The sequence below is a fragment of the Mastacembelus armatus genome, chromosome 22, assembly GCF_900324485.2.
Source record: "Mastacembelus armatus chromosome 22, fMasArm1.2, whole genome shotgun sequence".
Lineage (NCBI taxonomy): Eukaryota > Metazoa > Chordata > Actinopteri > Synbranchiformes > Mastacembelidae > Mastacembelus > Mastacembelus armatus.
In genome coordinates, this window is record NC_046654.1 from 19285431 (window position 1) to 19296801 (window position 11371).

The 11371-nt window shown below is 41.8% G+C and overlaps 1 pseudogene; it reads right to left on the reverse strand.

The window, feature by feature from the left end:
• Positions 1-11247: 11247 nt before the first annotated feature.
• LOC113132689 (uncharacterized) lies at positions 11248-11371 on the reverse strand (annotated as a pseudogene).

Below are 11371 nucleotides of genomic sequence, written 5' to 3' on the forward strand. Positions count from 1 at the left end.
TAATAAGTTTAAGGTTCTGCTAGCTTTGGAGGCGAAGTTCACTGATTTGGAAGCGCGGCTCCGCACCTTTGAACAAAAGCCAGCTAGCCTAGCCCCGTTAGCAGGTGTCAAGCCACCGAGCTCAGGCTGTTAGCTGTGTAAGGGCAGCTCCGGAGCAGCCTGGAAAATTAGCCTGGGTGACAGTCCGACAGAAACATACTCCTAAGCAGAAGCCCATGGCTCATCACCTGCCTGTTCACGTTTCTAATAGATTTTCCCCACTCAGCGACACACCTGCTGAGAAACTGTCTCTGATAATTGGTGATTCCATAGAAACGTGAAGCTAGAGACAACAGCAACCATAGTCAAATGCTTCCTGGGGCCAGAACGGGCGACATTGAGTCAAAACTGAAGCTGCTGGCTAAGGCTAATCGTTCATATGTAAAGAATGTTATTCATGTCGGTAGAAATGACACCTGATTATGGCAATCGGAGGTCACTAAAATTAATGTTGAGTCGGTGTGTAACTTTGCCAAATTAATGTCGGACTCCGTAATTTTCTCTGGAACTCTCCCCAATCTGACCAGCGATGACATGTTTAGCCGCATGTCTTCGTTCCGTCGCTGGCTGTCTAGGTGGTGTCCAGCAAACGATGTGGGCTTCATAGACAATTGGGCCACTATCTGGGGAAAACCCAGTCTGGTAGCGAGGGGCGGCATCCATCCCACTTTGAATGGTGCGGCTCTCATCTCTAGAAATTTGGCAGAGTTTATTAGCTAACCTAAAGTTTGACAATCCAGAGTTATGCAGAATTCATGAAAAGGTTTCTGCTCACCTTTCTGTGGCGCCGAGTATATTGTCAATGTGTTCTTCAGGCAGTCAGTCCAATCTTCCTTCCCCGTACAGGCCACCAAATTGTTAAATACACGTGATTTACCCAGGTCCGTTGATGAGGAAGTACACAGAGGCGGCTGGAGTGGTTCAGCTCATTACAGGTTTTATTTAAACTATACAGAGCGCTCTGGAGATCAACCCTCATGGAACACACGGAGAGATCTGAACTATAGGTGGAAACTATACAATGTACAGTGGGTACGGAAAGTATTCAGACCCCTTTAAATTTTTCACTCTTTGTGTCATTGCAGCCATTTGCCAAAATTAAAAAAGTTCATTTTATTTCTCATTAATGTACACTCAGCACCCCATCTTGACAAAAAAAAAACAGAAATGTAGAAATTTTTGCAAATTTATTAAAAAAGAAAAACTGAAATATCACATGGTCATAAGTATTCAGACCCTGTGCTCAGTATTGAGTAGAAGCACCCTTTTGAGCTAGTACAGCCATGAGTCTTCTTGGGAATGGTACAAGTTTTTCACACCTGGATTTGGGGATCCTCTGCCATTCTTCCTTGCAGATCCTCTCCAGTTCTGTCAGGTTGGATGGTGAACGTTGGTGGACAGCCATCTTCAGGTCTCTCCAGAGATGCTCAACTGGGTTTAGGTCAGGGCTCTGGCTGGGCCAGTCAAGAACGGTCACAGAGTTGTTCCGAAGCCACTCCTTTGTTATTTTAGCTGTGTGCGTAGGGTCATTGTCCTGCAGAAAGGTGAACCTTCGGCCCAGTCTGAGGTCCTGAGCACTGTGGAAGAGGTTTTCTTCCAGGATATCTCTGTACTTGGCCACATTCATCTTTCCTTCAATTGCAACCAGTCGTCCTGTGCCTGCAGCTGAAAAACACCCCCACAACATGATGCTCCCACCACCATGTTTCACTGTAGGGATTGTATTGGGCAGGTGATGAGCAGTGCCTGGTTTTCTCCACACATACTGCACATCTTGGTCTCATCAGACCAGAGAATCTTATTTCTCATAGTCTGGGAGTCCTTCATGTGTTTTTTGGCAAACTCTATGCGGGCTTTCACGTGTCTTGCACTGAGGAGAGGCTTCCGTCGGGCCACTCTGCCATAAAGCCCCGACTGGTGGAGGGCTGCAGTGATAGTTGACTTTGTGGAACTTTCTTCCATCTCCCTACTGCATCTCTGGAGCTCAGCCACAGTGGTCTTTGGGTTCTTCTTTACCTCTCTCACCAAGGCTCTTCTCCCACGATTGCTCAGTTTGGCTGGACGGCCAGGTCTAGGAAGAGTTCTGGTCGTCCCAAACTTTTTCCATTTGAGGATTATGGAGGCCACTGTGCTCTTAGGAACCTTGAGTGCTGCAGAAATTCTTTTGTAACCTTGGCCAGATCTGTGCCTTGCCACAATTCTGTCTCTGAGCTCCTTGGGCGGGTCCTTCGACCTCATGATTCTCATTTGCTCTGACATGCACTGTGAGCTGTAAGGTCTTATATAGACAGGTGTGTGCCTTTCCTAATCAAGTCCAATCAGTTTAATTAAACACAGCTGGACTCCAATGAAGGAGCAGAACCATCTCAAGGAGGATCAGAAGAAATGGACAGCATGTGAGTTAAATATAAGTCACTGCAAAGGGTCTGAATACTTATGACCATGTGATATTTCAGTTTTTCTTTTTTAATAAATTTGCAAAAATTTCCACATTTCTGGTTTTTTCTGTCAAGATGGGGTGCTGACTGTACATTAATGAGAAATAAAATGAACTTTTTTGATTTTGGCAAATGGCTGCAATGACACAAAGAGTGAAAAATTTAAAGGGGTCTGAATACTTTCCGTACCCACTGTATATAACTGTTGGCCACCGCCCAACCATACCAGTACTTTTCCACCTAAAGGAATTTAGTCTATTACCATATATGGAGTTGTTAAGACCACTGCTCTTATCGAACAGAAAAACAGAACAGTCAGATGTGGATTAATTATTAAATATTAGGTCTCTTTCATCTAAATCTCTATTAGTAAATGATTTGATAACTGATCACCAAATTGACTTACTCTGTCTCACTGAAACCTGGCTGCAGCAGGATGAATATGTCTGAATGAATCATAAAGTCATAAAAACTGTCATGTTCCTCGAAGCACAGGTTGAGGTGGAGGAGTAGCTGCAATCTTCCACTCAAACTTATTATTAAACTTCCATCCTCAGAACAGTTATAACTCATTTGAGAGCCTCACTCTTAGCCTCTCACATCCAAACTGGAAAACACAAAAACCAGTTCTACTTGTCATTGTGTACCATCCACCTGTGCCTTACTCAGAGTTTTTAACTGAATTTCCAGAATTCCTGTCTGACTTAGTGCTTAGTTCAGATAAAGTCATTATAGTGGGAGATTTTAACATTCATGTATAGATGTTGAAAATAATAGTCTCAGCACTGCATTTAATTCAATATTAGATTCAATTGGTTTCACTCAAAATGTTAATAAACCCACGCACTGTTTCAATCACACCCTTGATCTTGTTCTGAACTATGGCATTGAAACTGAACATTTAATAGTTTTTCCCCAAAATCCTTTTTTGTCAGATCATTCTTTACTATACTTGTCCTCCTAGACCTTAGTGCTGCATCAGAAATAACTTTTCTAAAATTATAGCTACTTTAGATGGCACAGCCCTGGCCTCCAGCACTACTGTGAAAAAAATGTTTTTGACCAGGACATGTCTTTTCACTTGTACAACATTGCCAAAATTAGGAACATCCTGTCTCAAAATGATGCAGAAAAACTAGTCCATCTTACTTCAAGGCTGGATTACTGTAATTCATTACTATCCAAATGTCCCAGTGACTAAGTAAAAAGCTTCCAGTTAATCCAGAATGCTGCAGCCAGAGTCCTGACAGGAACTAGCAAGAGAGATCATATTTCTCCTATATTAGCTTCTCTTCATTGGTTCCATGTAAAATACAGAATAGAATTTAAAATTCTTCTTCTCACATACAAATCCCTTCGTGATCAAGCTCCTTCATACCTTAAAGACCTCATAGTACCATATTATCCCAATAGAGCACTTTGCTGTCAGAGTGCAGGTCTACTTGTGGTTCCCAGAGTTTCCAAAAGCAGAATGGGAGGCAGAGCCTTTAGCTATCAAGCTTCTCTCCTGTGGAACCAGCTCCCAGTCTGGGTTCAGGAGGCAGACACTCTCTGTACTATTAAGGCTAGAATTAAAACCTTCCTCTTTGACAAAGTGTTTAGTTAGGGCTGGCTTCGGGTAACCCTGACCCATCCCTTAGTTGTGCGGCTATAGGCCTAGACTGCCCGAGGACCATCGGTGCACTGAGCTCCCGCTGATGTGCAGTTACTGGCCCCACCAACCTTCAGTGTCTATTTGTTTTTATTTTTTGTTTATTGTTGCTGTTCTTTTCTCTCTCCTCTATGCACTCACCCCAACTGGTTGAGGCAGATGGCCACCCAAAGTGAGCCCAGGTCTGCTGGAGGTTTTTTCTTCCATTAAAGGGAGATTTTCCTCTACACCGTCGCCAAGTGCTTGCTCATAAGGGTTGGGTTGTTTGTTTTTGTAAAGTGCCTTGAGATGATTTGTATTGTGATTTGGCGCTATAGAAATAAAACTGAATTGAACTGAATTGAATCTGTACGATCAAAATTGACAGAGTAATTTAAGTTTGTATTGGGAGAAGATGCCACAACCCCTACTCAAAAATCCTAGTCTTGATCCAGGAGTCTTGGCTAATTATAGACCAATGTCCAACCTACCATTTATTTCTAAAATCCTTGAAAAAGCTGTTGCTAAACAGCTGTCAGACCACTTACACAGGAATGAACTATTTGAAGATTTTCAATCAGGACTTAGAGCACATCATAGTACAGAAAAAGCACTGTTAAAAGTCACCAACAATCTTCTCTTAGCCTCTTATTATAGACTCTGGAGCATGTGATTGGAATCAAAGGAACAGCATTAAGTGGACAGATTCCAATTTGTTTATGTCCATGACAAACCTTCCACATGCACAAAAGTTAGTTATGGAGATCCACAAGGTTCTGTGCTAGGACCGATTCTTTTCACCTTATACATTATTCGTTTAGGTAATGTTATTAGGAAGCACTCTCTTAATTACCACTGCTATGCAGATGACACTCAGCTTTATCTATGAAACCTGATAACACAAACCAGTTAGCCAGACTTCAGGCGTGACTAAAGGACATAGAGGCCTGGATGACTATTAACTTTCTACTTTTAAACTCAGAAAACAGAAGTTATTGGATTTGGGCCTAAAAACCTCAGAAAAAATATAGCTACTTTAGATGGCATAGCCCTGGCCTCCAGCACTACTGTGAAAAACCTTGGAGATATTTTTGACCAGAACATGTCCTTTAATTCACACATACAAATCTCTAGAACCGCCTTATTTCACTTACGCAATATTGCCAAAATTAGGAACATTCTGTCTCAAAATGATGCAGAAATACTACTTCATGCATTTGTTACCTCAAGGCTAGATTACTGTAACTCATTATTACTACGATGACTTCGTTGCGGGGAGATCAAAGGAACCTTAGACAAGGTCCTTAATGCTACTAGCCTACCTCACTACAAATGAGCGATAGAAATACGGGAGTCATACCGGCTCAGACGTCGCCCGGGTCAACAAGGTCCGCGTCAGGTGCTAGGGGACCAGGGGAACCTGATGAGAAATGGGCTACTGGAACACGACACTCTTGGACAAGGGCTGAGAATAGAGAACTGTTGGAACACTACTACATGAGTAACCCCAGCGACAGGGGTTACTATGGAAACTTCGAAACCCACCATCTATACCAGGGCCAAAACAACTAGTAGCTCAGTCTTCCAACATCCGCAAATGGCAACTGCTATCACAACTGGAGATCGAAGAAATACAACACAAATGCTATGGCAAGGGGGAGCCAAGACGCAAGGTCAGACGCCAAGACGCAACAATATAATCCCCACCCGAGATTGGGTACCAAGCCCCAGTAACAAGCCCCCAACACAAGAGCAGCTGACCTGAGAGTGAAGATCATGAGTAAGATGGACACCTGGAATCTCTGTAGCTGGTTACCAAGACTAAGTGATGTAGCCTGTGAAAGTCTACTAAAAGATGTGAATGCAGCTCTACGAACAATCCCTACTGTGACCATCACTGAGACCAACAAGCTGATATACACAACAGTGATCCTTGAGATGCTTGGCCACAAAATACACACCACCACCAAGGAGCAGTATCCTGCATGATGTAGGTTAGAGGCAAAAATAAGGGCAACACGGAGAAAAGTTAGCCAACTATCAGAACTGCAGAGAAGTGGGATGACGTTGGGTAAGAAGTACAGCAAGCTGTCTATACCAGAGGCCCTGGAGACTGCCAAACAATGACTCTCAGCCCTAGCCACACACCTGAAGAGGTATACCAGAGAAATAGAAGCAAGTAGAATAAACAGGATGTTCTTCACCGAACAGTCCAAAGTGTACTCTCAGTGCCAGGGTAGTAACATGAGAACAAACCCACCAAGGAGACTGAACAATACTGGAAAAACATATGGGAGAGGGAGGCATCACATAACACCAATGACCAGTGGCTGGCAGACCACAGCAACCTCCCTGAACAAGAACCAGTAACCATCACAACAGCAGATATCTGAGAAAGGGTCGCAAACATGAAGAACTGGACAGCACCTGCGTCTGACATGATCCACACCTACTGGCTAAAGAAGCTAACTGCACTCCATGAGCGGCTGGCAGCTCAAATGAACCAGCTGCTAATGGAAGGGACTCACCCAGAGTGGCTAACTGAAGGCAGGACAGTCCTGATCCTGAAGCACACCAAAAGGGAGCAGTCTCATCCAACTACTGCCCGATAACCTGCCTCTGCACAACATGGAAGCTCCTGTCAGGCATCATAGCGGCTAAGATGAGTAAGCACATGGCTCAATACATGAGCAGATACCGACTATGAAATGGAGCAACCATCAGCCACCTCCTGTACATGGATGACATCAAGCTGTATGCCAGGAATGAGCGAGACATCGACTCACTGATCCATACCATCAGGATACTGTTGGAACTGGAATTTCAATCCTCAGTTCCGCGTGTTCGTTTGATCAATGAAACGGAGGCGATGAATATGGTCAAATATTAAATTTAATAGAACACACTGAATAAAGCAGTTACAGAGCTCTGGGTCAACTTCTCCCTAGCCACAACACTCTCTTTGTCAGGGCATGAAGTCTGACTTCATTTCCCTGACCCAGTGATAATATTACAGAGTGAAATGTGCAAGACTCCTGGATCAAGACCAGGCTTTTTGAGTAAAGGTTTGATTACTGCAGTCTTAAAGGCCTGTGGTACGTAGCCTGATACTAGAGATAAATTTACCAAGTCTAATAAAGATGAGTTCATTAATGGCAGGGTGTCTTTAAGCAGTCTAGTCGGGATGGGGTCTAAGAGAAACGTTGATGATTTCGATGAAGCAACTACTGATGTAAATTCAGAGAGATCTATGGGAGAGAAGCAGTCTAAACATAACTGAGGTCTTACAGATGATTCAAGAGCTACTGTAGTAGAAGATTCATTTATTGCAGGTATAGGAAGCATCTGCTGAATTTTATCTCTAATAGTTGTGATTTTATTTGTAAATAAACTCATAAATTCATCACTGCTGAGAGCTAAGGGAACACTGGGCTCAACAGAGCTGTGACTTTTTGTCAGCCTGGCAACAATGCTGAAAAGAAACCTGGGATTGTTCTTATTTTCCTCTATTAGTGATGAATAGTATGCAGTTCTGGCTTTACGGAGAGCTTTTTTTATATGTTAGTAGACTGTTTTTCCAGGCTAGAAAAATTTCCTCTAAGTTTGTGGAACGCCACTTCCTTTCCAGCCTTCGTGATGCCTGCTTTAAGGTATGAATATGTAAATTATACCATGGGGCTAGTCTTCTCTGATTCACTAACTTCTTTTTCAGAGGGGCTACAGAATCAAGCGTTTCACGCAGTGAGGTTACAGCGCTGTCAACAACATGATCAATTTGGTAGGGAGTGGGATTGTAGCAGCTGCCCTCCACTATGTTTATACTTGACATAGATGTAAATAAAGACGGAATCATTTTCTTAAATTTATTAACAGCGTTGTCGGATAAACATCTGCTGTAGTGGAATTTTCTTCCAAACGCTGCATGATCCATCATTTTAAATTCAAAAGTTATTAAAGAATGATCAGACAAAACAGGATTTGGGGGAAAAACTATTAGATGTTCAATTTTGATGCCATAGGTCAGAACAAGATCAAGGGTGTGATTGAAACAGTGGGTGGGCTTATTAACGTTTTGAATGAAACCAATTGAATCTAATATAGAATTAAATGCAATGCTGAGGCTGTTATTTTCAACATCTACATGAATGTTAAAATCTCCCACTATAATAACTTTATCTGATCTAAGCACTAGATCAGACAGGAAGTCAGGGAATTCAGTTAAAAACTCTGAGTAAGGGACAGGTGGACGGTACACAATGACAAGTAGAACTGGTTTTTGTGTTTTCCAGTTTGGATGCGAGAGACTAAGAGTGAGGCTCTCAAATGAGTTATAACTGTTCTGAGGATGAAAGTTTAATAATACATTTGAGTGGAAGATTGCAGCTACTCCTCCACCTCGACCTGTGCTTCGAGGAACATGATAATTTTTATGACTGGGGGGGGTTGATTCATTCAGACTGACATATTCATCCTGCTGTAACCAGGTTTCAGTAAGACAGAGTAAGTCAATTTGGTGATCAGTTATCAAATCATTTACTAATAGAGATTTAGATGAAAGAGACCTGATATTTATTAATCCACATTTGACAGTTCTGTTTTTCTGTTCAATAAGAGGAGTGGTCTTAATTTTTATTAAGTTTTTATGAATAACTCCTCTTCTGTTAACTTCTGATTTATATGTTCGAGGGGCAGACACAGTCTCCATGTGGTTTGAGGGGGGCGGCTAGTTTTTCTGCATCATTTTGAGACAAAATGTTCCTAATTTTGGCAATATTGTGCAAGTGAAATAAGGCAGTTCTAGAGATTTGTTTTATGTGTGAATTAAAGGACATATCTTGGTCAAAAATACTCAGTAGTGCTGGAGGACAGGGCTATGCCATCTAAAGTAGCTATATTTTTAGAAAAGCTATATCTGAGGTTTTTAAACCCAAATACAATAACTTCTGTTTTCTCTGAATGTAAAAGTAGAAAGTTAATAGTCATCCTCTTATGATGTTGGTGGGGTTGAAGGACTGGCACAGGGCCCAAATGCAGGACACAGTCTTATTTCTCCTGGACACACCAGGCTTGGGCATGAGAACTCTCTCAGTAACTAACTCCGCCACTTGGCATAGAAACAAAAATATAATACTGTCCTCTAGACGCTCCGCCACTCGGTGCCAAAAACAAAGCACGATCCTTTACTAACTCTTGTGCAAACATTAGCAAACCTTAACATTAATCCTCCAACAAAGAACAGAGGAAACAGGGAGGTATAACTACATCAGGAACAAAAGACTAATTCAACACAGGTGAAACTACTTTAGATAATGAAACATAAAGCTCTCACTGACTAAAACAGGTGACACAGGATATACACCAAAATAAGAGTCTCTTACTGGAACTGAAATCACCACCCAATAACATATCAAGGCCTTTATGTCGTTTAGACATGCTTGATGTCTGGCTAACTGGTTTCTGTTTTCAGGTTTCATAGATAGATACAGCTCAGTGTCATCTGCATAACAGAGGTAGTTAAGTGTGAGTGCTTCCTAACAACATTGCCTGGTGGAGGAGTGGTGGAAGTGGCGGAGGGGCGCAGTGGCCTGCCGGTGCTTCCTCTGGTATGCAGAACAATGTAGCAGAGAAGTAAAGTAAAGCTCAGGAAATGTGTGCCTCACTCCCTGTGGAGAACACTTTAAATGATCAGATTCTTAAAGCTGAAATTCTGCAGTCATATGAGCCTGTGCCTCAAGCTTACCAGCAGCGTTCCGTGGCCTTAAAAAGAAACCCAATCAAACATATCTGAACTGTGCCAGGGAGAAAACAATCCTTTTTGACATGTGGTGCTCAGCTTGTAAGGCTGAGAATGTAGCTGCACTGCTTAAGCTTGTGTTGATCGAATAGTAATGTATATTAATGAGCAGAAAGTCACATCATTTCAGCAAGCTGCCATGCTGGGTGATGAGTTCTCTCTGACCCACAAGGTTGCCCATGTTAAAGGTGACACCTTCACCACCTTCCATGGTCTCTCTCCACATCGTATCCAAACACTAAATTGTGAAGTCCTGCTGTTCCATTTGTGGGGAATAAGGACAGCCAATATGGATTTGAGGCTGCAAAACTATCCTCTATAATGCAGCAGTACTGGCTGCTCCTAACCCCTCTCTTCCTTTTAAGCTAGAGGCAGATGCCAGCACCTATGGAGCTGGGGCAGTGTTGCTGCAAGAAGATGCAAATGGTGCATGTTTTTTTTCCTCAGTCAAATTTAATAAGCATCATGTAAACTATTCAACCACTGAGAAGGAAACATTGGCTATGTATATGTTATTACATATGTTTTATTATGTATTTCTAGTCATCCAGGTGGAGTATTGGGTAAAGTTTTCAGCTAACAATAATCACTTCTCATAGACTATGAAATTGCCTACTGCAGAAACATACATGTACCAGCATTGATCTTAGCATAGACCTTGTGCAACACAATTGGCCCTTGTACATCACTGGATGTACAATATATTCAGTGCAGTGACCTGTTGTCTGTGAGTTGGTCATTAAAATGAAACCCTGTCCTTTCCTCTTCATGTTTCAAAGAAATATGTTGTATGTGATTATTAAAGGAATTAGTAATCAAAACATTTCCATGTAACAGAAATCACAGCCAGATGGGGAAACACTATTCAGTGGATAACCTAAAGTGCATGAACAAATGCAACCCTCTGATGCACATTCAAGAAAGTCAATGTGAACGTTAAAGTCCCTTCAACACAAAAATGTGCTTGGGTGCATCAGATAACTTCATTTCAGTGACCTGTTCATTTTGGCATTGGATTGATCAGCAAAATCAAACTCCACCTTTTCCATGTAACAGTACTCACAGCCAGATGAGGAAATCCTACAGTCAATGTATAACCCAAAGTATAACAAAACATGACTTAAAACTGCACTTGCTACATATATTTAATGCAATTCAGGTTTCCAGAGAGTTGCTAATTACAATCAAACCCCACCTTTTCCAGTTCATAATTGCATAGTATGTGCTGTATGTAACTGGTAAAATGCAAAATAAGTATCCTACCTTTACTGTGTAACACAAATCACAGCTATATGGAGAAATCCTATTGCCAATCGATAACGTGAACTGAGGAAAAATGAATAAAGCATGCATGCATAATTGCCAAAACTGACTATATCTCAAGTCATCTAGGTGGATAAAAATTTCAGCCAGCAATAATCACATCTCAGTAAAACTTCATAGACTATGAAATTGCCTTTTCATAAGCAC